General features: G+C 39.2%; 1 protein-coding gene across 4 annotated transcripts in view; it reads right to left on the minus strand.

Annotated features, from left to right (window-relative positions):
* ELOVL7 (ELOVL fatty acid elongase 7) overlaps window positions 1-20,460 on the minus strand; it is a 63,875-nt gene extending 43,415 nt beyond the window's left edge. The window contains exon 1 of one of the 4 annotated variants that reach the window (XM_011387188.2): window positions 20,203-20,460. The gene's annotated coding sequence lies outside the window, so the exon portion shown is untranslated. Of the gene's footprint in view, window positions 1-19,417; window positions 19,558-20,191 lie in introns of those variants that run through there. The other 3 variants (XM_011387185.2, XM_011387186.2, XM_011387187.2) reach the window with 3 other exon arrangements.
* Between the last annotated feature and the right edge of the window lie 5,249 nt (window positions 20,461-25,709).

The following is a 25,709-nucleotide window of genomic DNA, read 5'->3' on the forward strand; positions in this document are numbered from 1 at the left end:
CATATGACCCAACAATTCTACTCCTAGGTATACACCCCAGAGAAGTGAAAACATGGGTCCACACAAAAACTTGTACATAAAGATTCATAGCTGCATTATTTATAATAGTCAAAAAATAGAAATAACCCAAATGTTCATCAACTAATGAGCCAATAAATATAATGAGGTATACCTATATAAAAATATTATTGATCAATAAAAAGGAATGAAGTACTGATTCGTGCTACAACATGGATGAACCTTGAAGATACTAAGCTAATTAAAAGAAGTGAGTCACAAAAGATTATATGTTTTCATTTATATAAAACGTCCAGAATAGGTAGATCCATAGAGATCGTAGACTGGTAGTTGCCAAGGCCTGGGGAATTGGAGGCGGGAAGTGACTGCTAATGGGTATTGGGATTCTTTTTGGCACAATATGCTCCAAAGTCAACTGTAGTGCTGCTTGTACAATTCTGTGAACACACTAAAAACTATTGAATTGTATACTTTAAATGGGTGAATTGTATGGTATGGGAATTATATTTCAATCAAACGTGAACTAGACAAAGTGCCTGCCCTCTTGGAGTTCATATGCAAGTAAAAAAATATATAGGATATGCTTTATAATAGCAGTAAGTCTAGCATGCTTTAGTAGCAAAGAGGAGAAGGTACTTACTCCAGCCTGGGAGTCAGAGTCATGGGCAGAGAGATCAAGAAAGTCTTCCTGGAGAAAGTGATATCAAAGCAGACCATTCAAAGAATAAGTAGGAGCAGGACTACTGAAAAGATACAGTATCCTGAAGAATGTAACCTGGAAATACTTAACAATCTATTCCAGCTGTCCTTGATGATTTAACAATAAGCAGACCAACTTTTAAACCTGAGATGGCTTGTCGTTCATATTATTGCTAATTTCCATAGTCCACCATGTAGAAAATTCTTAGAAAGGAGTAAGGTAGACTCAAGAATAGAAAGTTCAGGCCCCCCAATGTGGTAAATCTCCAAATTCAGGGACAAAATCGAAAAGTGTCAACCACTCACTTTCATAGACTGAAGGTTTGTATAGAGTTGATATATAGGTTTATATATCTTTGCATGAAGAGGTCTGTCTATCCCATGGACTGGGAATAAAAGACAGCCAGCCTACTGATAACAATTAGGAGCCACCCTTCATACAAAAGAAATAATTTAAAATTTACATGGTGAATAAACTTAAGTAGGTTGTAACAGATCTGTTGAAATTAAAGGTGATGTAAAATGAATGGAAACTGAAAGGCAGAGGTTCCCCTCAGAGTCTCAGAAACACAGTAACATATTCACCAAGCTTTTTCAGCACATCATAGAAGGGTGTGGCAAAATGAAAGTTTTATTTATTTATTTATTTGTTTGTTCATTATTTTTAATTAAGTTTATTGGGGTACCATTGGTTAGTACGATTACATAATTTTTAGGTGTACATTATCATGTGACATTTGTATATTCTATTGTGTGTCTACCACCCAAAGTCCAGTTTCCTTCAGTTACTATGTATTTGATCCCCTTTACCCATTTCACCCTCCCCCTAAACCCTATATTTGACCCCCTTTACCCCGCCTACCTCGTCCCTCCTCCCCAACCCCCTACCTTCTGGTAACCACTAGTCTATAGTCCGTGTCCATGAGTCCCTTTTTGTTTGCCCTGTTCATTTGTTGCTTTTATGTTTAAAATCCCACATATAAGTGATATCATGTGATTTTCAACTTTTTCTGTTTTAAAAGACAGACTCACCTCTAGAGAGGAGTCAAGCTCTTTTTGCTTTAATTTTATCAATCTTCTCACCCAGACCAGGCTCTCCTGAGCAGAATTACCTACTTGTGAATTTGTTCAATCTTGGCTTTGTCCACATACATATATGACCAATTTTAACGAATGAATTAGGATTCTAGTTTATGAACCAGTTTCTAGGGTGTAGCTGGCCTTGTTTTAACTCACTAGACTTTAAGAATATACTCCTCCCCACCAAACACACTTCTGTATGTAGGTATCCAAATTGGCCAGTTTGAGGGCTATCCATAGAGACCCCACAGAGACATGGCTTACAAGAGAAGTGGGAAAAATCATCGGGAAGACCTTACTTTGCTACAGTGATAATTCTTAACAGTAAATGGAAAATTCAGAGCTGGAAACTCACCTGCTTCACTTCTCCTAAAATACCCATCCCATGAAAAGTACCACATGGACTACACTGCAGCTAACGGTAAGGAAACTGTAAGAGGACCTTAAAGGACGTTTGACCTGATAACCTTAAACTCAAAGCACATACAGAATTTTTAAGTGGTAGCATTTAAATATATGTTAGCAAGCTAATGTAATGAACTAAGATTAAGACTACTATTATATTATACAATGACCAATTTATATGACTGCCCCTAACAGATGTCATTTTTAATTGGTTTAAAAAATTTCTATCATGTTTGCCCTCTAACCCACAAGAAAATAGTTGTCATTCTTTAAATGCTTTTGTTCATTCTCTCCTATACAGGAACATAAAACTATAGAAAATATTAGCAAGATAAAATTCTATATCCAGAATCATAGAGCAGGAAAGAATTTAAAATTATCCAAAACAACCCCCTAAATTCAGGTAACTAAATAAGCAGATAAGACATCTGTCTTTGTTTAACTTTTTCATTAAAAAGCAGGAACTAAAAATGGTGAAAGCCTTTACGCTGGCTAAAGAAGAGATGGAACAGTGGAGTTATGTTGTAGCTGAGAAATTAATGGTGGTTTTTTTCTCAGATCAATGGAGTTAAGAGATGTCTCGGACAGATTTGAGGTATATCCTTAAATATAGTGTGGGGTAATACTAATTACAAGGCCAAAAACAGTCTGAACTCTGCCATCTTGCTTTATGACCTGAGGTCTGGGTAATTTTAATCTTTCCGAATCTCTATTTCTTACATACAAAATGGGGGATAATACAATATGTCTCTCAGAATGGTTTTGTGAGGATTAATTGCATGGTTAACCTTAAGCATTACATAGTCTAAAGGCTTTACCTTAATAGATTGGGAATAATAAGCTAGGATGAACTCTTGGAAGCCAAGCAATAAATGTTATTCATCTATACCCAGCACAACTCACACCATTACACAGTCAATTCTAGACCATGAGCCAAATCCCACTATAATAGGATTTTGAAACAAGGCCAACACTGGTCATCTCAACATGTAAAAATATACACTGACAGTTCAGCTTCTCTTCAAGTGGTGATACTTTAAATATTTAAAAAATTAGCCAGTATATGCAGGAATTTAGCACATGATTGATACAAGTGCACTTAAAATTGCTAGGAAAATATGAGTTATTCAATAAATAATGTTAGGACAAATGGGTAACCGATGGGGAAAAAATAAATTGGAATCCATATCTTATATCAAAATAAATTTCAGATGCATCAAAAATTTAAATGTAAAAAATATAACTATAAAAATACATATTCTGGTTGGTGGAAACTGAGTGAAGAATACACAGTATGTCTCTGTACTATGCAATTTTCTGTGAATCTATAATTATTTCACAATAAAAAGTTAAAAATACTTGGTGAAAATTGAGATAATTATTTTATAATAGTGAAACGAGGAAGGCCTTACTAACCATGACATAGAGCACCCAAGTCAAAGATTTAAAGGTTAATTAAATATGCCTACCTAAAATTAAATGTTTGTGTGTTAAAAGCCTAAGTATACAGTCAAAAAACAAATCAAACAGAAAGAAAATTGCATGCATCTATCTCATAACCCAAAGAGCTAATTTCCTTAATATATAAAGACTGCCAATAAATTAACGAGAAAAAAGCCAACGATCTAACAGAGAAAAAGATAAAAGACATGAACAGTTTATAGAAAAAAAAAATAGAAATAACTCTAAAGAATATACAAAGAAAATGCCCAACCTTACTCAGCAATGTGATAAATGGAAATTCAAACTAGAGTGAAATATTATTTTACTTATCAAATTGGCAAAGACTATAAATTTTGATAACATACATTGTTGGCCAAGGTGTAGAGAAACAGGCACTCTCACACATTGCTGGTGAGAATATTATTTGGTGGGAGTGATTTGGCAATCTGTTGCAATGCAAATGCCCTATGTGTGTACTTGATACTTGCATGGTGAATGTACAGGATTTGTTATACAGTCTTTTAATAACAAAAGAAAAGGAAACTCTCCAAATATCTACAAATGTGAGACGTTAATAAACTGGCATATTCATAGCAGGGAATGCTGTATGGTTATAAAAAAAAATGAAGTAGCTTTACCTATCCTGTTATAGAATTGTTGCTAAAATATATTAATTAATGCCAGGCACAATATTTCCTGGCATTAATTATGTAAATAAGGTTAAATACATCCTTATCTATGTACAGAATGTCTCTGGAAAGACTGATAAAAAATCGGTAACCCTTGTTACTTATTTGAATGTAGTTAAACAGTAAAACAACAGTTATATATATCTATTAATGTTTCCTAAATTTTAATGGCTACAAATGGAAGGGAGTGAACCAAGTATTACATACATTTACTGAGTCCTTGGTACAGGGTTTGAAGCCATAGCATATTAAAAACATATCATTCACTAGCAGGGAAGAAAACAGCATCAACACAAACCAAACTCATCAGTAGAAAGATTTAAGAAAATTTGATGTAGACCTCAAAATATGAAAAATGAGCTGATAAAAAGCAGGTGTTATTTATCATTCTAACTCTCCCTCTCTCATGTCCCAACCTAGCATAGACCCTTAAAACAAAGCAGGTATTTGAATGTTTATGAATGAATGAGTAACTAATTGAGTGGGTGAATGGATGAGATAGATGGGACAGATGAATAATTGGATGGTCAGAAGAAAGAGTACAAGTCGAAGAGCATGATCTTCCTCTGCTCCCATTACCTTCTGATGTACAAGCCTTAGTCTCTTTGTGCATCCTTGTACAAATGGGAGGTGCTGAAATATGTGTTTAAGAACCATGATCATAATCCTTACATGACTTGGTGGATAAATGCTACCATGGGAGGCAAAATAATTCTCCCCCACCAAAAATGTCCATGCCTTAATCCTTGTAATCTGTGACTATGTTACATGGCAAAGGGACTCTATAGATGTAAATGAGACTACAGGCTTTAAAACAGGGGAGATTATCCTAGATTATCCAGGTGGGCCCAGTGTAATCACATGAGCCCTTACAAACAGAGAGCTGTCTCTCATTGTGAGAAATGTGGCAGAAGAGGAAGACAGAGGGATTTGAAGCATGATGATTTAGTGCATTGTTGCTGGCTCTGAGATGAGAAGTATTTATCTTGTAACTGTCTTATTTATATATTTTAGCAATTATTCCATAGCAGCATAGGTAAAGCTACTTCATTAAACATATATACGTATATACACACACACACACGGTATTCCCTGTACCATGTTCAAGGACTGGAGAGAGGGTAGTCCCTGGCTGACAGCCAGCAACGAAACAGGGACCTCACTCCTGCAACAAGGAACTGGATTCTGCCGGCAACTTGAGTGGACTTGGAAAGAGATTCTTTCTAGAGACCTCCAATAAGAGTCCAGAGAGCCAGCACCACGTGAAACACAGAGCAGAGCCATCACCCTTGACAACCTAGGTTTCTGACCTACAGAACTGTGAGGTAATAAATTTGTGTTGTTTTCATCTACTAAGTGAGTGCTGATTTGTTACAGCAGCAATAGGAAACTAATACTTTATCTTTCTGTTCAGTTTAAGAACCATTTGTTGAGCTTGTTCCACATGTCAAGTGTTTACGATAGACAAGTGGGTTCACATTTTCAAGCACAGAAACATATTGAACAATTCTATGATAGAGGTTATCACAACACACTACAGGAATAGACAGGAGTCATCTAACTGGTGTGACATAGTCAGATGCTTATCACTTCTCAAGCACAGAAACATATTGAACAATTCTATGATAGAGGTTATCACAACACACTACAGGAATAGACAGGAGTCATCTAACTGGTGTGACATAGTCAGATGCTTATCACTTCTCAAGCACAGAAACATATTGAATAATTCTATGATAGAGGTTATCACAACACACTACAGGAATAGACAGGAGTCATCTAACTGGTGTGACATAGTCAGATGCTTATCACTTCTCATCTCTTCCCCTTCTACCAATGAATTGAACCATCAACCTCCGCACAAGTCAGAAATTGCAAACCATCTTAAATGCCATTGATCCCCTTGAGACCGGTGATTTATATCACCCTAATAATATTTCTCTTAAAAGTCCTTTTCTCTTTCCCTCACCCTCATATCTTCCCCCAGCCCTTAGTTCCTACTTCCTGATCCTAATCTTATCTAGATTATTCTAATGACCTCTCAACTAAATTTCTTGATTCAATAGCCTTCTGTTTTCCACAGTCCATCGGCAACACCTTTTCAAGGATTAAATTGATCATGCCATACTTTAGCTCAAAATCCTTTGAAGACTGCCTATGGTAAAAGTCTATCTCCTTGGCTACCCTTAGCAACACTTTTAAACTCTACCAGGGCAAAAACTGTCTCTGCTTAGCTTCTAATCCCAGTGCTTAGGAAGGATCCAGCACATAGTTGATTCTTGGAAATTATGTGCTGAATTAGAATAAAGTTAACCCCATCTGGCTCTCCAGCCTCATCTCTTACCCCATAGCAGCCTCCTTTCTCTATTTTAGTCTTAGCAGTCCCAAGCCGCTCCATCTTTCCTCTCTCTTTGCTCCAATTTCTTCTGGTTAAAAAGCCTTGTCCACCGGGCTCATAAGCAGATCTCATTTTTTAACATTTCGCCTTCCTCAAACAGGGTTTCTTCTCCCATTATAGTAAGCTCAACCATTCAGGAAAAGTGTCTAGTCTCTTCTGAGCTCCTGATGTAAACTGTCCCCTCTCCTACCATGGCATCTACAGCAAACCCTCTAGTGTGGTGTTATTCAAAGGTGGCCTGTGGACTGATGTTGTTGTACAGATGGTTTATTACCAGTCTGGCACAAGACAATCCAGAAATTGAGTGTAAGCATTTAGAAATGTTTATGGCTAACTGACATTGCTATGACATCCAAGTATGTGATACTTATTAAACAAGGTATAGACCAGTTTGGGTGTTGCTGAATTTGTGTGGTGAGTCACATGTGGTGCAAACTGCATTTTAAGCATGTGTGACAGGACTACTTATTGTCCATGATAGAGCAAAAACAAACAAACAAAAACTCTAACTGGTCCACCACCACAGATATTCTGAGGAGCACTGCTCTAATGCACTCAGGTATGTTCTCATCTTATACTTTTTGGGATGTTGTTGGCTGCCTGAGACAATGCAGATGTCTAATAAATATCAGTGAAAAAATTCATAAATATATGAATGATAAAAAGATTCCTGAAATATGTGAGAACTGAGCTACTTTTTAGTGACTGATAGGAACTAAGCACTTTGGGGTAACAGGATGCGCAAACGCATTGAAGGAGGACTGCAAATGAGGCATAGTGAGAAAAGATATTTTAAAAATATTGCACAGGCAATGGGAAGCTTTCAAAAGGGGCCATATTATGCAGATGCATACTTATGTAAAAGAGCTCAACCAGACAGTTCTGCCAGAGTCCTACCACCTTGATCCCCCAAGCTTACCCCAAAGCACCTCCTCAGTGCAGAGTCTGCAGGCCTTAGCTATAGGCAGAGGAGCCCCTGATGGGTTTTAAACCAGTGTTGTAACCTAATTGTGTGAAGGATGAAGGTGAAGGGGGCCGGGAGACCAACTAGGATTTAACTGCAATCATCCCAATGAGAAATACTTAAAGGACCCAACAAGGGCAGAGAGAGTTTGGAATGTGTAGTCGTAGACACAAAGCCAAGAAACATTTATGAGGCTATATGAGAAGGGCCGGGTGAATCACTAAACAGGATAAAGGGACAAGGGGATGATAGCACGAGTAAAGTTTGTGGTTTGATTTGGGTGACTATGTACATGTCGGTGACACCGGATGAAATAAGGAACAAAGAAAATGGGACAGGCTTAAGGAGAAGTGATTTCACAAATTTCAGTGTGATTCAGATACAGATATCCAGCAGGCACTTGGGAGGAAGGTCAAGGTATCTAAAAATATGGATTTTGGAAGCTTTCACATCTAGATGATGATTAAAACTACAATAATGAATGAATGAAAAAAAAATTGTGGTCTAAGGACAACCCCTAGAATAATAACATCATTGAAGGGTAGGCTGAGGTCAGGAATCCTACAAAGGAGATGCAAAGGGACAAGTCAAAAAGACACAAAGTGAATACATGCAGAATCACAAAAACAAAAGTGGGGCAAATTCTAAAGACAGAGTGAGTGATGAATATAGTCAAATGCACAGAGAGGTCCAGTGTGACAGGGTGAATGCTCTCCACCAACTTAAGTGAACCTGGAAGCCCCTGTGACTTAGGAGAGAAAAGATAAATAGAGTGATGAAGCAGAAGCCAAAATATAAAGGCAAGTGAAAAACAAAAGACACTGAACAGGTCAGTCTCAAGAGGCCCGCTTGTAAAGGCTAGAAAAGAGGAAGGAGGTACAAAATCAAGCTTTATCACTTTTGGTAAAACCTTAAATATTTTCGTTGTGAGAGGATGAAGTATCAGAAACAGGAGGAACGACAAACGAAGGTCTGGAGGAAAAATGGAGAGGAGAGAGACAGGCCTGCAAAGAGGTGCTCTTGCTCCACTGGAGCAAGGTGACACTTCATCTTCCAAGAGGGGAAGAGAGAAAGGAGGGTGGGACATAGATGAGTTAATAAGAAAGCCAGGGCCCAGGTATGGATTAGGGACCTTCCAATGTGCTGCAATAATACCTTATTGCCTCACCATTGCACTTAACATGTTCTGTAGTTGCCAAATCTGCATGCCTACATGTGGCACTAGGCTGTAAGCTCTAGGAAGGCACGGGCTTTGTTTGCCCTGTTCACCACTCTATGTCTAGATGTCTAGCACATATCTAGACATTGTGCTCAATGTCTAGCACAACGCGTGCTCAAACTAGGCCCCAGTTAAGTGTTTAGTTGACTAAATGGGGACAAAAATTTAAGAGATTCATCAACAAAAGCTTCGATTTTTCTAGCAATACGGGAGGTCAGGTCAATTGCTAAGAGTTTATAAAATGGGGTTCTTAGGGGGTTTTTAGAGAGTTGTGGAAAAAATAGGATAGTTTTTAAGAAGAATGAAAAATAAAAACTCTTCAAGGACAAGTTTAAGGCAGTGGTTCTCAGTCTTGGTTACACATTGAAATCACCTGGAGAACACTAAGAACTGCTGCTGCTTAAGTACTTAAAATTTCAGATTTACTCACCCTGACCAGCCCTAGCACTGGGGTTTTTCAAAGTTCCCAGAAGATTCTATCATGCAGCCAGGGTTGAGAGTCACTGGATTAATTAATGATGGTCAGAGTTTAGTGGAGACAGGAAACCATGAATAGATAGGTATCAATTTACCATTTCACTCTGCTTTCCACAAGACTGTTCAGCTGCCTGAGTAGAGATGCAGAGGACAACCGTAGGGTTAATTTGGAGTTAGGGCTTTGCCAGTTAAATGTGGAAGTCAGACAAGTAGAGAGCTGAAAGACTGAGGGAAAACTAAGATCTCTCCAAAAGAGAAGAAGGTATAAGATTGCTGAAAAGCCAGAGGCTGTGGTTTGAGCATGGGATATGAGAGCTAATGATTCCTTCTTGGTACATTCCCAGGTGACAAGGCCCAAAGACTGGCTATGAAAGCAGGTGGTTAGTGTGGCAGAGGTTATCATAGTTGGGTCAGACAACGAACTTTGTCTGACAAGGCTACTCTCTGAAAAGGCTTTGAAATCTCCCAGAGCTACAGTACGTGTGGGGATGGAGAGGTGGGTGAGTCAGATGGCTAAGGCCACAGGCACATGAGACTGAAGAGGAAAATGGTAAGAGGATTAAGAAAGGCAGAGACAGACAGTAATCAAAACGGCATGGTATTGGCAGCATAACGGACACAGGGACCAGTGGTACAGAATCAAGAGTCTAGAAGTAAACCCATATTTATATGGGCAAATAATTTTCAACAAAGAAGCCAAAAACATACAGTGGAGAAAGCCTCTTCAATGAATGGTGCTGGGAAAACTGGAAAGCCACCTGAAAAAGAATGAAACTAGACCATTGTCTATCACCACACACCAAAATTAACTCAAAATAGATTAAGGACCTAAACATAAGACCTGAAACAATAAAATGCATCAAAGAAAACATGGGAACTAAACTCAAGGACCTTGGACTTAAAGAGGATTTTATGAATTTGGCCTCAAAAGCAAGGGGAGTAAAAGCTAATATAAATGAATGGGACTACATCAAACTAAAAAGCTTCTGCTCAGCAAAAGAAATCATCAACAAGGTAAAGAGACAACCATCTTAATGGGAAAATATATTTGCAAGCAACACCTCTGATAAGGGCCTAATATCCAAAATATACAAAGAACTCATATGACTCAATAACAACAAAAAACCAAATGATCCAATCAAAAAATGGGCAGAGGACTTGAACAGACACTTTTCCCAAGAAGACATACAAAATGGCCAACAAATATTTGAAAAGATGCTCAACATCACTAGCTATTAGGGAAATGCAAATCAAAACCACAATGAAATACCATCTCATACCTGTTACAATAGCTATAATCGACAGGACAAGTAATAATAAATGTTGGAGAGGATGCGGAGTAAAAGAAACACTTATGCACTGCTGATGCGACTGCAAATTGGTACAGCCACTATGGAAAACTGTATGGAGGTTCCTCAAAAAACTAAGAATTGATCTACCATATGATCTAGCAATCCCTCTGCTGGGTATTTACCCCAAAGACTTGAAAACTCGTATCTGAAAAGATATCTGCACACCAATGTTCATAGCAGCATTATTCACAGTGGCCAGCACATAGAAGCAACTGAAGTGTCCTACAATAGATGATTGGATGAAGAAGCTATGGTACATTTATACAATGGAATATTGCTCAGCCATAAGAAGAGATGAAATAATGCCATTTGCAACAACATAGATGGACCTCGAGATAATCATGCTAAGTGAAATTAGCCAGACAGAAAAAGTTGAAAATCACATGATATCACTTATAAGTGGGATATAAACCTAAAAGCAACAAATGAGCAGGACAAACAAACAGACTCATGGACATAGACTATAGACTAGTGGTTACCAGAGGACTATAGACAAGTGGTTACTAATGGAGTGGGGGAGGAGGGGAGAGGTAGACGGGATAAGGGGGGTCAAATATAGGATTTAGGGGGAAGGCGAAATGGGTAAAGGGGATCAAATATATGGTAGCTGAAGGAAACTGGACTTTGGGTGGTAAACACACAATAGAATATGCAGACGTCAAATGATAATGTACACCTAAAAATTATATAATTGTACTAACCAATGGTACCCCAATAAACTTAATTAAAAATTAAAAAAAAGGAAAAGAAAAAGAAAGGCAGAGAGAGCAAAGTTTGAGAGAGAGGCATTCAAAAAAGGAGAGTTTTGTTTTATTTTTCCATGGAAGTGAAAAGTAACAGTTTGATTCAGATGTGGCAATGGGAAGGCAGGGGAATTCTGGCCAGTCCATCCAGACATGTAGTAACTTTGAATATGGGAGAATACCTCCATTTCTCTCATTCCTACATTAAGCCCATCACAAATCCTGACAACTCTATCTTCTAAATATATTCAAGAATCCAACCACTCTTCATTCTAACGATAGTCCAAGTCACTGTTCTCTGACCTAAATTACTGCAACAGTCTCTCAACTGGCGTCCCTTATTTCACCTTTATCCCTCTTCAATGTATTTTTTACATTAAAGAAAAAAAAAAACAAATTTTTGAAAAACACCCATCATGTCACTTCTCTGCTTAAAGTGTGCCTATGTCGAAGTTCCAATAATGGGCTACAAGGCCCTACCTGATCTGGGTCCCGACTACCTCTCTGACGTTTCCTTCTCACTTTTCTTACTTAGCTTTAGCCACACTGGGCTCCTTGCCCATGCTTGAACACACTGAAAATGCTCTTGCCTCAAAGCATTTGAAACCACTGTCCCTTTTCAAATATTTGTTGGCCATTTTGTATGTCTTCTTGGGAAAAGTGTCTGTTCAAGTCCTCTGCCCATTTTTTGATTGGATCATTTGTTTTTTTTTGTTGTTGTTGTTATTGAGTCATATGAGTTCTTTGCATATTTTGGATATTAGGCCCTTATCAGAGGTGTTGCTTACAACAGGGAGTTCTCTTCGTGCAGACATGTGCCATGGCTACAGCTTTACTTTCTTCAGTTCTCTGCTAAAATGTCACCTTTGCCACCCCCACCACCATGAGCTTTCCTATCTTCGTTGCTTTATTTTTCTCCATAGCACTTTTCATCACTATATATATTTTTATATATATATTTGATCAATATTCTATATATATTTGTTTATCTTATGTTCTCCCCACTCCTCCATAACACTTAGAAATATAAGCTCCTTGGGAGCAAGGATCTTTTTCTGTTTGGGGCATTGTTACCTCTCTAGCACCTGGGACAGTGCCTGTAACATGACAGACACAAACATCTGTTGAAAGGACGAACGGATAAGCCTTCTCTAAGCAGTGTATGGGCATGGGGTGGGAGGTTATGTTTGAAAGGTGATGGGATTGAGATTATAAGAGAGTTATATCTCTTTTCTAGGCTCTAACTATCTGTGCTAATTGTGTCCTTATAGCATGGATAAAGTCTACATAGTTGGTTCATGTCCACATTATATGACTAATTCTAACATTAACATTAAAGGCTAATCCTTTTCATACATACGGTTAAGTTAAATTTTATTAAGCATCTTACATATATTATTTCATGTCTTTCCTCAATAGTTTTCAACCTTTGAGACTATGGTGCTATGGACCTCTTCCCTAGAGAGTACATAAATACATAAATTTGATGTTTTAGAGAGTTTATGGACTTTTCAAAGTTTATCTATAGACCAAGCTCAGGTTAACGAGGTCCTGCTCCACCTAATGTCAGTTGTTATTGTGGATCATTATAAAAACCTACACTTTATTAATCTAGTCCTGGAGACCTTGGAGAAATGCATTTAGACATTACCTTCATTAATGTCCATAATAAATGAGTTACCAAAACTGATATTAACTTAAAGAATATCTCTGCATCTTTAGAAAAATTGTCATTCAAAGTATTATACATGAAGCAATTCAAGATCCTCTTTATAAGAACCTACTAGATAAATCTAGTTTACAATTCATTTCTAGGGGAAAAAATTACTACCTTACAAATTTATGTTTAATAGTTAAAAACCAAACCATTAAAGTTGTGGAAACATTCTCTTACGCTTTGAATATGAGCGCCCAGCTAGCAGTTAAAATTTAGTGCTCCATTTATCATAACTACATTACCTAGATTTTCCCCTTCTATGCTTGGATCTTTATTTATGGTGAGCATTTCAAACTTTTTTTAGTGGGGGGTGCAGAAGTGGAATGTAAATTATATACTATCATATACCAACCTTTCACAATCATGTTATCTGCCCTACTCCATTCTTTTTCTCCAAAGATGAGAAAAGAGACTCTAAGGCCACATGTAGTAAGTGGTAGGGTGTATAGACAGAATATCGGTATTCTAGACTCAGGTCTGCTACTCACCACCCAGGCGATCTAGGCAAAAATCACTTACATTTCTTGGAGTTTCAGATTTTTGGTCTCTAGAAATAAGTTCAGAGAACATATCACAGAGGGTTGCAATAAGAACTAACCTTTTGCTTACAAAAGATTTTTTTCACGACATATAAAAGCAAAGAAAGACGAGGAGAAACAGTAGTAGCAGCAGCTGCAGCACACATTTGCCTGTTAATAAGGAGATGGCCAACAGCCTATCTTTGCTCTGTCTACTGATGAAGTGATGAAGACCAAAGGCTGGGGGCTGACAGATTTTTTAGGGGGTGCCCAGCAAAGCAGTAGGCACTAACTCTGCTTTGACCTCACTCTTACCCAGACCCACAAATGCTTCTTCCGTGGGATCCTTAGATGGTCATCTGAAGGGGATGAAGAACTCAGGTTTGAGAATGAAGACAGGGAAGAGTTGTTAGATGAGATAGCTATGGCTTGGGCTGGCTAGTTTAGTCATCTTTGCTAAGACAGTGTATTTGTCTTCTTTCACACTTCTAGTCGTGGTCCAGGCTTAGGTTTTATAACACACGGGTCTCAGGACTAGGTATATCATTGCCCTGCTTTGAGCTTCGGTTTTCTCACCTGTAAAATGGGGGAGGCGTGATCTTTGTTCCATTCATAATCTACAGTAAAGTATAAGGAGTAACATAATCTACAGTAAAGTATAAGGAGTAAATAATGTTGTTACTTACAGAGAAGGATGGGGTGGGGCAATTTAGGAACTTCAAAAATGTTCAGCATACAGCAAGTGTTCAGTAAATGCTATTATTATAAAATGTACTTTTATTTTTCTCATTTTATAAGTTCAGTCATTTTTCACTAACTTATAAAGGTTTAGAAAATAACGTATTTCTATAATTAGTATTTGAATCTAGAATAAGTTTTATTTTGCTCGATACAACTTGTCAGCTTAGTAGCACGAAAAAATGTATCAAGTTTAATAGACTCTAACTAATGCTATACTATGTATTTTTGCTTACGATTTTTATGGAAGTCATTTAAGGGAGGTAAGAACCAGCTCTAGTTTCTACATATGGGCTTACATTATTAAAATAAACTTAAATGTTACATGGATGCTAAAAGCCTAATTTAAAATAAGAAGTAGGAGTTGATTATGTACCATTATATCATTTAATCACAAAAAAAGAAACAAACAAACAAATCACAAGTGTGCTATTAAGACAAAACCCAGAGATGTGGGACAGAAGGAAGGGACTGCTTAGGTGAGGGACTGCTAGCAAATCCTCTTTTTCTAGTTCTCACATTTCTATCACTCGCCCTAAAGAGTCTAAGTCAGGTTTATATTTATGGTTGCCCTTACACCCACACAAAACTATCATATGATATCAGAGCCCTAGAATCTCTGACACGCTCTAAAACATCAACCCACAGAGTTAGCATGCAGAATGGAAACAGCCTAAACATTGTAATTACACCTGGGTTTAAATCTTGGCTGCATACTTCTAACAGTATATGCTGAGTACCCATTCCGCTTTCTTTACCAGAGCACCTTTCTTCTTTTCTGTACCCATGCCTACTATGAGGATAATGGTGCACACCTTGCTGGCTTCAGAGGATTCATGAGAAAATGCATGTAAATTATCTTCCTGAAACTATTACTGATATTTAAAAAATGCCAAAACTTTTCACCTCATGATTGTCAACAAAAGGTTCAAAATTTAAGTGCAGGCATAAGCATTCTATAAACATGTGGCACAGAGGACACCCATGGAGTTTATTTTCTATTCCAAAATTGCTACGCAAACTGAGCATAATCAAAATATCTAAGGTAAACAATGAAGGTAGCTGTCTTTTCCAGATCAGAGAGAGAAATGACCTATGAGACAGATCAGAGAGAGAAATGAGACAGAACCTCTAACAGAAGAAGTTTCAGAGAGGTGAAGCTGTAAATGTCAGAGGGGTGTGTTTAAAATACAAATCTTAACAGGTCCCTTCCCTTCTTAGAGGCCTCCAATGGCTCTCCACTAACTTTAGGATAAAATTAGAAATCTTTAGTAGGTCAAACAAGGCTCTCAGGATCCTGGCCCATGCATGCTTAGGCAAGCTCATCTCACACCCTCCTCTGCAATGACTTTGCAGTACTTCCAAATCTCTGATGATACCGACATTCTCTAGGCCTAAGTTTGGTTTTCCACCCTCATCCCATTTCTCTGCTACCCTAACTCCCACTCTGCCTTCTTTCACCTCAGGACAACTTTGTTTGCCTTACTCTGCTTGGCTTTCCCAACACCCTGTCTTTGTTAATTATCGTTCATCACACTGTGCTGTTACTGTTTGCCTTCCTCACCCACACAGCCTTGGATTGGCTTTAGCAGCCTGCCTGACACAAAGCTGACACTCAAATGTTTTTTGAATATGCAGTTTCTGAAAACCCCTAATTTGGAGTAGATTTGGCTCTATTACCTTATTGTAAAGGAGACAAAGAAGCTGGGCTGCTGGTGTTCATGGCCTGTGTGTCAATTTTTTTAGACCAATCTTATAAATGCCAAATTTGCATTAGTTTTCAACTTTTTTATAATTTGTCCAAATTGGATGAGTCACAGAAACACATATAAGATAGATTCTTCTCTAAATATATGTTTATGGCATCCTTCTTTCCAAGCTATATGATGTGTATTATTGAAATTCAAGATTATGTCTCAATTCAACAAGCTATCGCATTTACGAATGCTCCACAATTGGTAAATAGCATTCTTCTGTATCTTTAAACTGATTTTTGCACTTGAAGGAGAAGAGACAAACAAATTAGGAAAAGTCTTTTCTTCAACTCAACTATCAATTACTTAAGAACAGAGGCTTTCTTTTATGTACATCCCAATGTCTACCAGTCTGGTTATGGGCTGAATTGTGACCCTCCCCCCGCCCCAAAATATGCTGACATCCCAACCCCCAGGGCCTCAGAATGTGACATTATTTAGAAATTGGGTCTTTACAGATGTAATTAGTTAAGATGAGGTCATACCTTAATCTAATATGACTGGTGTCCTTATAAGAAAATGGCCATGTGAAGACAGACAGACACACAAGGAGAACACTATGTGAAGATGGAGTCAGATATTGGAATATAATGTCTACAAGCCAATGACAGTCGCTGTCACCAGAAGCTAGGAGAAAGGCATGGAACAGATAGATTCTCCTTCAAAGCTCTCAGAAGGAATCAACACTGTTGACACCCTGATTTCAGACTTCTGTCTTCCAGAACTGTGAGACAATAAATTTCTGTTGTGTTAAGCCACATAGTTTGTGGTGCTTTGTTACAGCAGCTCTAGGAAACTGACACAGTACCAACATGCAAAAGTAGTTTAATAATACTGTTCTTATTGAAGTGAATTGCTGCTACTTCAGAGGAAAAAAAGTAGGCATATCACATCCACTGTTTTTAAAATTTCTTTTAGAAATCTGTATTAAGAAATATAAAAGTTACCATATTTATTGACAAAGTAATTCTACTTCTGCAACACTATCACAAAGAAACTCCAATTTATTCAATGATATATCTCTCTGGAAAGATAAGTATTACTGTAACTTAGGTTGTTTATAATCTGTTGCTAATATACTTGTCCAAAAATAGAGGATTTGATAAGTAAATCATATTGTAATTACTGGAATATAACATAAACAACAGGACTTTTGGAAATTATATAAGATGAAAAATGCTTATAATATAGTATATGGAAAACAGAATACTAAAAGACTATGTGGAGCGATATAGGAAAACATGCATAGAAAAAGATAAGGGAGACAAAGGTAAAATGGCAAAAATATTCGTTGTATTAGAATTATTCTCAGTGGGTCAGAATTCTCTTCTTGGCTCCCTAACCTCATTGTTTTAGTACCTACTTCCAGTCTTTTCTCCTCACTTCAAACCTCCCCAAGCAAAGCCAATTCTTTCTTGACAATGCCTCTTGGGATTAATCCAGGCTCACATCTTATGCAGACGTTTTGGGAGAAAGATTTCTATTTGGCCTATCTGCTGTCTCATCCAATTATTATATCTACTGCCAGAATAAGACAGTCATATCGCCAAACATATCTACTGTGGTAATCGCTTCATTTATGCTTTGCACACTTTTAAGTATGTTATATTTTTCAATAAAAATGGTGTTTTTTTGTAGCACTGTGCTTTCATATCTTGTTTTGCTAAGGTAAAGTTAGGATTCATGCTTCTCTGCCGATATGGTCCTATTTCATTACACATCTGAGTGCAATGTTTAGCCAGAATGGAGTTGGCAGAGGCTTTTCTCCTCCTCTTTTACAAGGCCTGCCAGCTCCCCCAAGTCTACCAATGCAAAATCTTTAACATCCTGTAAAACCTGGCTTAAAAATTTCAAAGTATTCTGCCATCATCAAACCCACCTGATCTATGCTACCTTAATTTAAATTGATCATATTCTGCAAACATTTTTCAAGCAACTGCTAGTTTAAGACCTGAAGATGTAATATCCTAAGTTGTTTACAATCTTTTCGTGGACATAAGCATTTATAAAAGACAATAAAAACAATAGAAAATGACATGTGCTAAGTAATAAACGCATGTTTGGTGGTGAGGTGGAGCGAGACTGGTGAAGAGAGAATGGGGAGGAGGTGAGGCTGTTGAAGGCTAGAAGGAAGAGACGAGAGAAAAGTTCAACAAAAGAGATTTCGTGGTTGAAGAGTTTGGCGTCTGGGTGACTAGGATAATGGTGGGGCTCCTGATAGAAATGATGTCAACTAGAAATGCTTTGGGGCAAAGCAGGGCAAGTCCAAATGGAATATTACAATATGTACTGAGTAAGAGATGCTACTCTCAGACTGAGTAAGACACATGGAAAATACAGAATCTCAAACCGGATAAGTAGAGGTGATAACTGAAGTAACAAAGTTCTATGAAATCTTAAAAAGAAGAACCTAAACTAGTACAAAGCCACTCAAGAAGGAAAAGAGGGACCTGAGAAAGAGAGCCTGGTGAGTGATGCTTGACACAACACAGTACTTAGGAAAATCAAGACAAAGAAAGGACCTGCAGGTGAGGCAATATGCACAGTGGTTAACAGCCCCAGCGCTGGACCACAGCCTCTGAGTTGGAATCCCCTCCTGCTACTTGTGTGCCCTTGGGCAAGTTACTGTGTCTCAGTTTTTCACCCCCAAAATAAGGATAATAATATCATTTACCTCACAGGATCAATGGGAGGATTAAGAGTTAATTCGAGTTCTTAGAACAGTTCCCTGCATGTAAAGAACTCGATAAATACCTGCCATTGGAGGAAAAAGACTTTTTTTTTTTAGTCCTCAGTGACCTTGGGGGAAACAATTTTTGGCCTGAGGTAGGAGCAGAAACTACAAAGGGAATTAATAAGTGAAAAGTAAGAAGATGGGGGCAGCCACAAAGCATCCATGACTTTCACAGCAGTTAAGCAATAAAAGTGAGTGAAATAAAGACTTATGGGCGAGTACAAGGTTAAGTGAAAACGCTTTCCGATGGCTATCTCAGCAAGAAGGAAGAGGTGTGGCTCACCGAAACTATTCTTAAGTCGCTGTGGGACTAGTTTCCCCAACCACACAGGGAGCTATACCGGGTAGAGACCGGACCCTTCCTGTCTCAGCTCACCAGGGAACTCCAAAGAGCGCTGTCTACGCATCCGGTAAGTTTGAATCAGAGCTGACTGATCTGGGTAGAGGCCCATTTCGTAACGAACACTACCTTGGAAGGTGAAACAACAGGCTTTCCCATTTCCATGTCTGGCACGACCTGTTCCACTGCTCTGTACTCATCACTCACTTCCTCGGCCAGCAGCCGCCAGGGCAGGATGCAGCTCCGGGAGCCAAAGAAGCAGTGCCCCGCTGCAAAAGCATCGCTTCAATTTCATTCCGGCCTCAAGGACAAAAAAGTGCCCCAGAAGGGAAGAAAGCAGGAAGAAAGGGGCTCGGGAATTCTAGGGGGTTGCTAGCGAGGCCATATCCGGAGCTGGGAAAGTGACCTCCGTGGCCAAGGTCGAGCAGGTCCTTCTCTCTCCCAGTGCCACCGGCGAACGCCTCTGCCCATCCGGCCGGAACAGCAGCGCCCGCGCCTCGTGGAAGCGCTTGGGGCGGGGGAGAGGGGGGAGTTACACAAAACCTGGAGTGGCCGGGGCCCACCGTCCCTTTAGGATTCTAGGGGCGGCGGGGACGCTCGCACGGAGGGCGCAGGTGAACTCGGCGGCCACGCCCTCTAGTGGGTAAGGGCCTTTGCCCTCCGCACCTCAGGCCGTGGTGCGGAAACTTCCGAACACCCCACCCCCATCCGAGCCGCAGAGAGGCCTGGCCAGGCTCCCCCAGTCTCCCACACTCGGATCCTACTCCCCGTGTGCCGAGCCCAAGTTCCTCCCTCTGACTGCTCCCGACAACCTGCTCTTGGGGTCTCTCTCCCGCCCCCCATCTCTCCTCGCGCCCAGGAAAAGTTTGGCTCCAGTTTGCGGACCCAGCGCCCCGCACTCACCCCGCACTCACCCCGTGGAGAGCGGAGCCAAGGCGCCTGGCGCGCGCGAGAGCAGGCAGCGGGGGCGGACGGCGGCGCGAGCGCAGAGCTCCTGACAGCAGCCCTTGCTGCCCCTGTCGCCGACCAAGCTGGAAAATGGGAGGCGGCAGCCGGGATGTCACCTGCCGGTTCTCCCACCCAGCTGCGTGACGCCGCGCAGCGCCGTCCCCAGTCCGCCCGCTGCTGCGGCCGCCGCCAGGTACCCGCGTGGGGCCGGTGGGAGGAGCAGCCGCGGGCCGGGGAGGGAGCGGCTGGTTGGGGCGCGCCTCGGTCGCCCCGCCTCCGCCCGGCTCCGCGCCGCTAGTCCCGAGACTGAGAGCGGGGCCTCGGGCAGGGGACTAGTGTCTAATTTCGGATATCGGGTTTGGCTGATAAACTTATTACATTTCTTTCTGAGCACAAATGCCATCAGGTCAACTCACCTGAGGTTATCTCTTGGCTTAACAAATTCTGCGAAATTTGTCGTCAGGCATGATTCAGGAATGAGTTGTAGAAATATCTGAAATGAGGCAGACCCGGCGAAGGGTGAGACCTGCGGCAGAGAGAGAGGAAAAAGGGCGTCCCAGCTCCTGAAAAGGCTATTTAGAGGGCTGATTCTTACATAAATGGATACCAGACTCAATCAGGGCGAGGAGCCCGATTTGAGTTAGGTCCATCCCGTTTATTAAGAAACTGGAGAATTGCTGCAAATGTTGGTAAGTGGAAGGGGCTTTTGGTGCAATGAAGAGCAAATTGTATATCATCTAAGTTAACTTCTTTCCTGGTTAGTAACAGCAACTGCTGCAGAGAACAAAGACTAGCAAACTTTCTCCTCATGTACTACTTTTGGATTGGGGAGTGGGGTGAGGATGAACCTTATGCGTGTGTATGCACCTTATGCGTGTGTATGCGCACTCCGTTAGTTTTTAACTTACCTGCCCTGTATCTGGTTATGATTCTTTTAACCACTGTTATGTTTTGGAATCATGGTATCAATAGCTGGAAGGCAAAATAGGAGCCCAAAGAAGTTATCTATTTAAAATTCAAAACCACAAACTAGAATCGAGTTATCTTCCAGAAGCCTGAAAAATAACCTCAGAGGTTGCAGTCAGATCCAAGCACCTTACAAACGTGGCCTGTGGGCTTGTGCTGTGAGTTTTAAGCATGGATTCATGACAAAAGCATCAAGATTACTGGGGAGAGTGGATAGGGATCACACTTCGTGGGCCAGGAGCACATTTTCTTCTCATGCAGGGTTTGCCTAGTCCTACTGCACTGAACAACAGGTTCTAAAAGTTGAATGTAAAACTTTGAGAGCCCACATGGTAACCACTGAAAGGAAAGCAAAACAAACAAAAACAAGAAAGCTCAAATTTAAGAGAATCTAGAATTCAAGGGTTTCTATTACCTTTTAGATAAACTTTGCTTTCATAACTATAACAGGTCATTCAGTAGATTTGGGAAATCTTTTGGGAATTAGAGAACATTGCTTAATGATATTTGTCTTTGAGTCTGTCACAGTCTATCTCTATTTATGAAATTTCAAATATGCAAGTCAAATAGTCACTCATTTAACAAACATTTATTGAATGCTACTACGTTCCAGGTCCTGAAGATTCAACACACAATAAAACAGACAAAAACAAAACAAACAAAAAAAAACCTCTGTTCTTGTGGAGTGTGCATTCGTTTTACCTGGAGATGATAGACGATAGATGAATAAATAAAATATTCAGTGTTCATGTTAAGTGCTACAAAGAAAAATAAAGGAGGAAAGGGGATGGGGCTTTGGAGGTGGGGAATTACAATGTTAAAGTGGTTAGAGAAGACCTCAGTGGAAAGAGGCATTTGAACCAAAATTTTAAAGAGGTGAGCTGGCAAATCTATGTGCCTAGGCGAGTGGTTGAATTAGAGTGATTGAGGACAACAGTAGTAATAAGTGAGGCGTAGAACATAAAGGAGGCGAGTGGTTGAATTAGAGTGATTGAGGACAACAGTAGTAATAAGTGAGGTCAAAGAGTTAAGGGATAGGTTGGGGGTGGGTAAGTGAAAGGGCGGAAGCAAAGAGATGATTAGGAAGATCTTAAAAAATCCGAATGAGAGATAAAAGTGCCTTGACCAGGTTGGTAGTTATAATCAGGTTTTTAAAATATATTCTGAGGGTAATATCAACAGGATTTCTTAAGGATCTGATGTGGGGTGTGAGAAGGGGAAAAAGGAGTTGAGAAATTCTTCAGGGTGTTTGCCTTGAACAATTGGAAAAAGAGAGTTGCCATGCACTAATAAGAGGAAGACTATGAGGGAAGAAAGTTGGGAGAGGAATAGTCAAGATTTGTTTGGGAAATTGTTATAATTTGAGATATTTCTTGTATATCTGAGTGGGAATGTCAAGTAGGCAGTTGGTTGTACCAGTCTAGAGTTCAAGAAACTAGTGTTGTCGATATAAATTTGGGAGTAGTACACTTCCAGATGGTATTTAAGACATGAGAAATGGCTAGACGCAACAAGTGAGACTAGGGGTTTAAGAACTGAGTCCTGGGACACTCCTGTACTAAGTGGTTAGGGAAATAAGGAGGGACTGGTAAACAGAACTGCCTGTGAAGGAACAGAACTGAGGTTGGAGTACGATGAGAAGAGTGACATACCCTGGAAGGCAAATGGGTTAGCCATCTATTGCAACAATAATGCTGTATTACAAATAACTCCAAAGCTCAGTAGCTTATAGCTATATACTTGTTATACCCACAAGTTAGCAGGTTGGTTGCAGTTCAGCTGACCTAGGCTGTGCTCAGCTGAATAGCTCTGCTTTAGGTTGCAGACTGAGCTGAAATCTGTTCCATGTGTGTTCATGCTGGAGCCCAAAATTAAAAGGCAGCAGCCATCTGAAGATCCCATGGTAGATAAGTGGGGTACAAAAGCCAATCCAAAGCCTATAAGCTTTGGGGGCCTCTGCTTGCATCACTGAAGCACATTTAAGGCCTCTGCTCACACCAAGTTGGCTAATATTCCATTGGCTACAGTATGTCACCCAAATACAATATTGAAGGGCAGGGGTAGGAAAACATAGTCTACCCAGTGGAAGCGTGAGAATATTTGCTGAACAATAATCCAAACTTTTATCATAGTAAGGGAAGAAAGTACTTCAAGGTGGAGGAAGTGATCACCTATGTCAAATGCTATAAGCTGAGGACGAGAAAGTGACCATTGATTTAGCAATATGGAAGCCATTGGTTGACCTCAACAAGAGCAGATTTAGAAGAATGAAAGGAAGGAAAACCTGAATGTTCGGAGTGAGTTTCAAGAGTAAGTAGAAAGAGAGAAATTGGAGAAAACGAGTTTATATAATTCTATCATGGATTTTTGTTATATAAAGGAGTGAAGAAATGAAATAATGACAGGAAGAGTCATTATTTTTTAAATAGATGACATTTAAAGCACGTTTGTATACTTTGGAAAAATTTAGCAGAGAAGGAAAAACTGCTAGTGCTGGAAAGAGGACAACTGTTGTAGTGATGTCTTTGAGTAAGTGAGAGGGGTGGGATTTAGTGCACAGGTAGAGAATGTGGCCTCAGATCTCAATGTGTACACTTTTTATATCATTTGCTTATTTTTACATAGAATTATATTTTCTTGTTTTGTGCTAATTCTGTCAGTTATGTTTTACAACCTCTTTTCTCAATCCAGGGCTTATATTTTAATTTTATGGGAATTTTTGTTATTCTTAGTTTTTAAATTTTACCAAATTTATTTCAAAAATAGTGAAATGTATCAATATTTTTCCTATGCTTTATGCTTTTTGGTTCTTATTTTAGAAACTTTTTTTTTTCTGAAGTCATACTAATTTTTGGTTTTCTAAAATTTATGGGGTTTCCTTATTAAATTTAGATCTATAATCCATCTAGAATTGTTTCAAATTATTATTTTTGAACAGGTAATATATTCACATGCCTTACATATAAAAAAGGCACACTGTGAAATATCTTCCAACTTTTCTCCCATCCATGCCTTTCTGATATATGTCCAACACCTTGAAACCGCCACTGTCACCCCTTGCTTGGGTTATAACACTCTTAACTGGATTCTTTGCTTCCTCTTCAACCGATCTCCACACTGACACAAAAGTGATATTATTAAAATCTAAGTCAGATTATGTCTCTCTCCTGGCTCAAAACCTCATTCTCAATTTAAATATTCAAGCACAGCAAAGGATTTGGCCTGTTTTGTACACTGGCACATAGTTGATACCAAGAAGAACTGAGCCATTTCCACACAAAAACTTGTATGCAAATGTTCATAGCAGCATTATTTATAATAATTAAAGAGTGGAAATAATCCAGATGACCATCAACTAATCAGCGGATAGATATAATGTTATATATCCATACAATAGAATATTATTTGACAATAAATAAGGAATGAAGTACTGATACGAGCTGTAACATAGATGAATCTTGAAATCATGTTGAATCACAAGGAGGAAGCTGCTAATGAGAAGGTGTGGGAGCAATGATAAAAGTGCCTAGTTTCTTGATGATCTTGGAAACAGCATATCAGCTGAGGGCTGCCTTTGTGGACTTTCATCAAAAGAAATGCATTTATATTTAATTTAAGCAATGTTATCTTGAGTTGTCAGGTAAACCTAATCCAAATTCATAAAAACTGCTGCCATTGGGCAGGTGTTTTCAGGTTTATCATAATTCTCACCACTATCTAATGTCTCCCTAACATTGACTGGGATTTGCCAGTTATCATCACATCGCACTGTTTTTCTCTCCATCAAAAATGAAAAAATGAGGCAAACATAGCCAAGGATTTCATGAGAAGAGCATGTTACTGTGGAAGAAAAAAACTATTCCTACATGCCTACGACTGCACACAACTATTAATGCACATCGTACTAAATGTACACGACTTAAGAAGCTATTACGAAACTAACCACAGTAAAAATTATGACCAAAATAGCAAAGACATTTAATGACAAATTTAACTTAATGAAAAACTTAATGGACTGAAAACAAGGGCTGGAATTATAGCAGTGAGAATGGTGTAAAATGTATTAAGAAAAATTTCTTGGCATGAAAACCTTTTGCCAATGATGGATTTACAAAAAGGTTAATTCCAACAGAAACTGCTTCCTGAACAAAAACTAACATTTGCAAATCTGAGGTATAATAATAGTTCTTAGCATGTTGAAGCTGGGGTGAAGAGAATTATAGTACAAAGTTGCATGAAAAGGTTAAATCACTTTATTCCCTTCCGACTCAGCCAATGAGAGTACAGATATAAAAGATATAAACACTATTCAATTACCTATAGTTATTTATGGTGTCCAAAAGGTTTTAAGTGTTAGTATAGCTTTTGGAAATCATGCCAATAATGGGCATATCAGGAAATTATTTTGCGTGATGAGTAAAGTGGGTAAACAGGACTGCAAATAGGTAAACAGGTGGTCCTGCAAGTCAGTGCTAATGTTGGACTTGTTTTGCAAAACAAACCTATG

This window comes from Pteropus vampyrus, unplaced genomic scaffold (genome assembly GCF_000151845.1).
Source record: "Pteropus vampyrus isolate Shadow unplaced genomic scaffold, Pvam_2.0 Scaffold1000001020, whole genome shotgun sequence".
In the NCBI taxonomy this organism is placed as follows: Eukaryota; Metazoa; Chordata; class Mammalia; order Chiroptera; family Pteropodidae; genus Pteropus; species Pteropus vampyrus.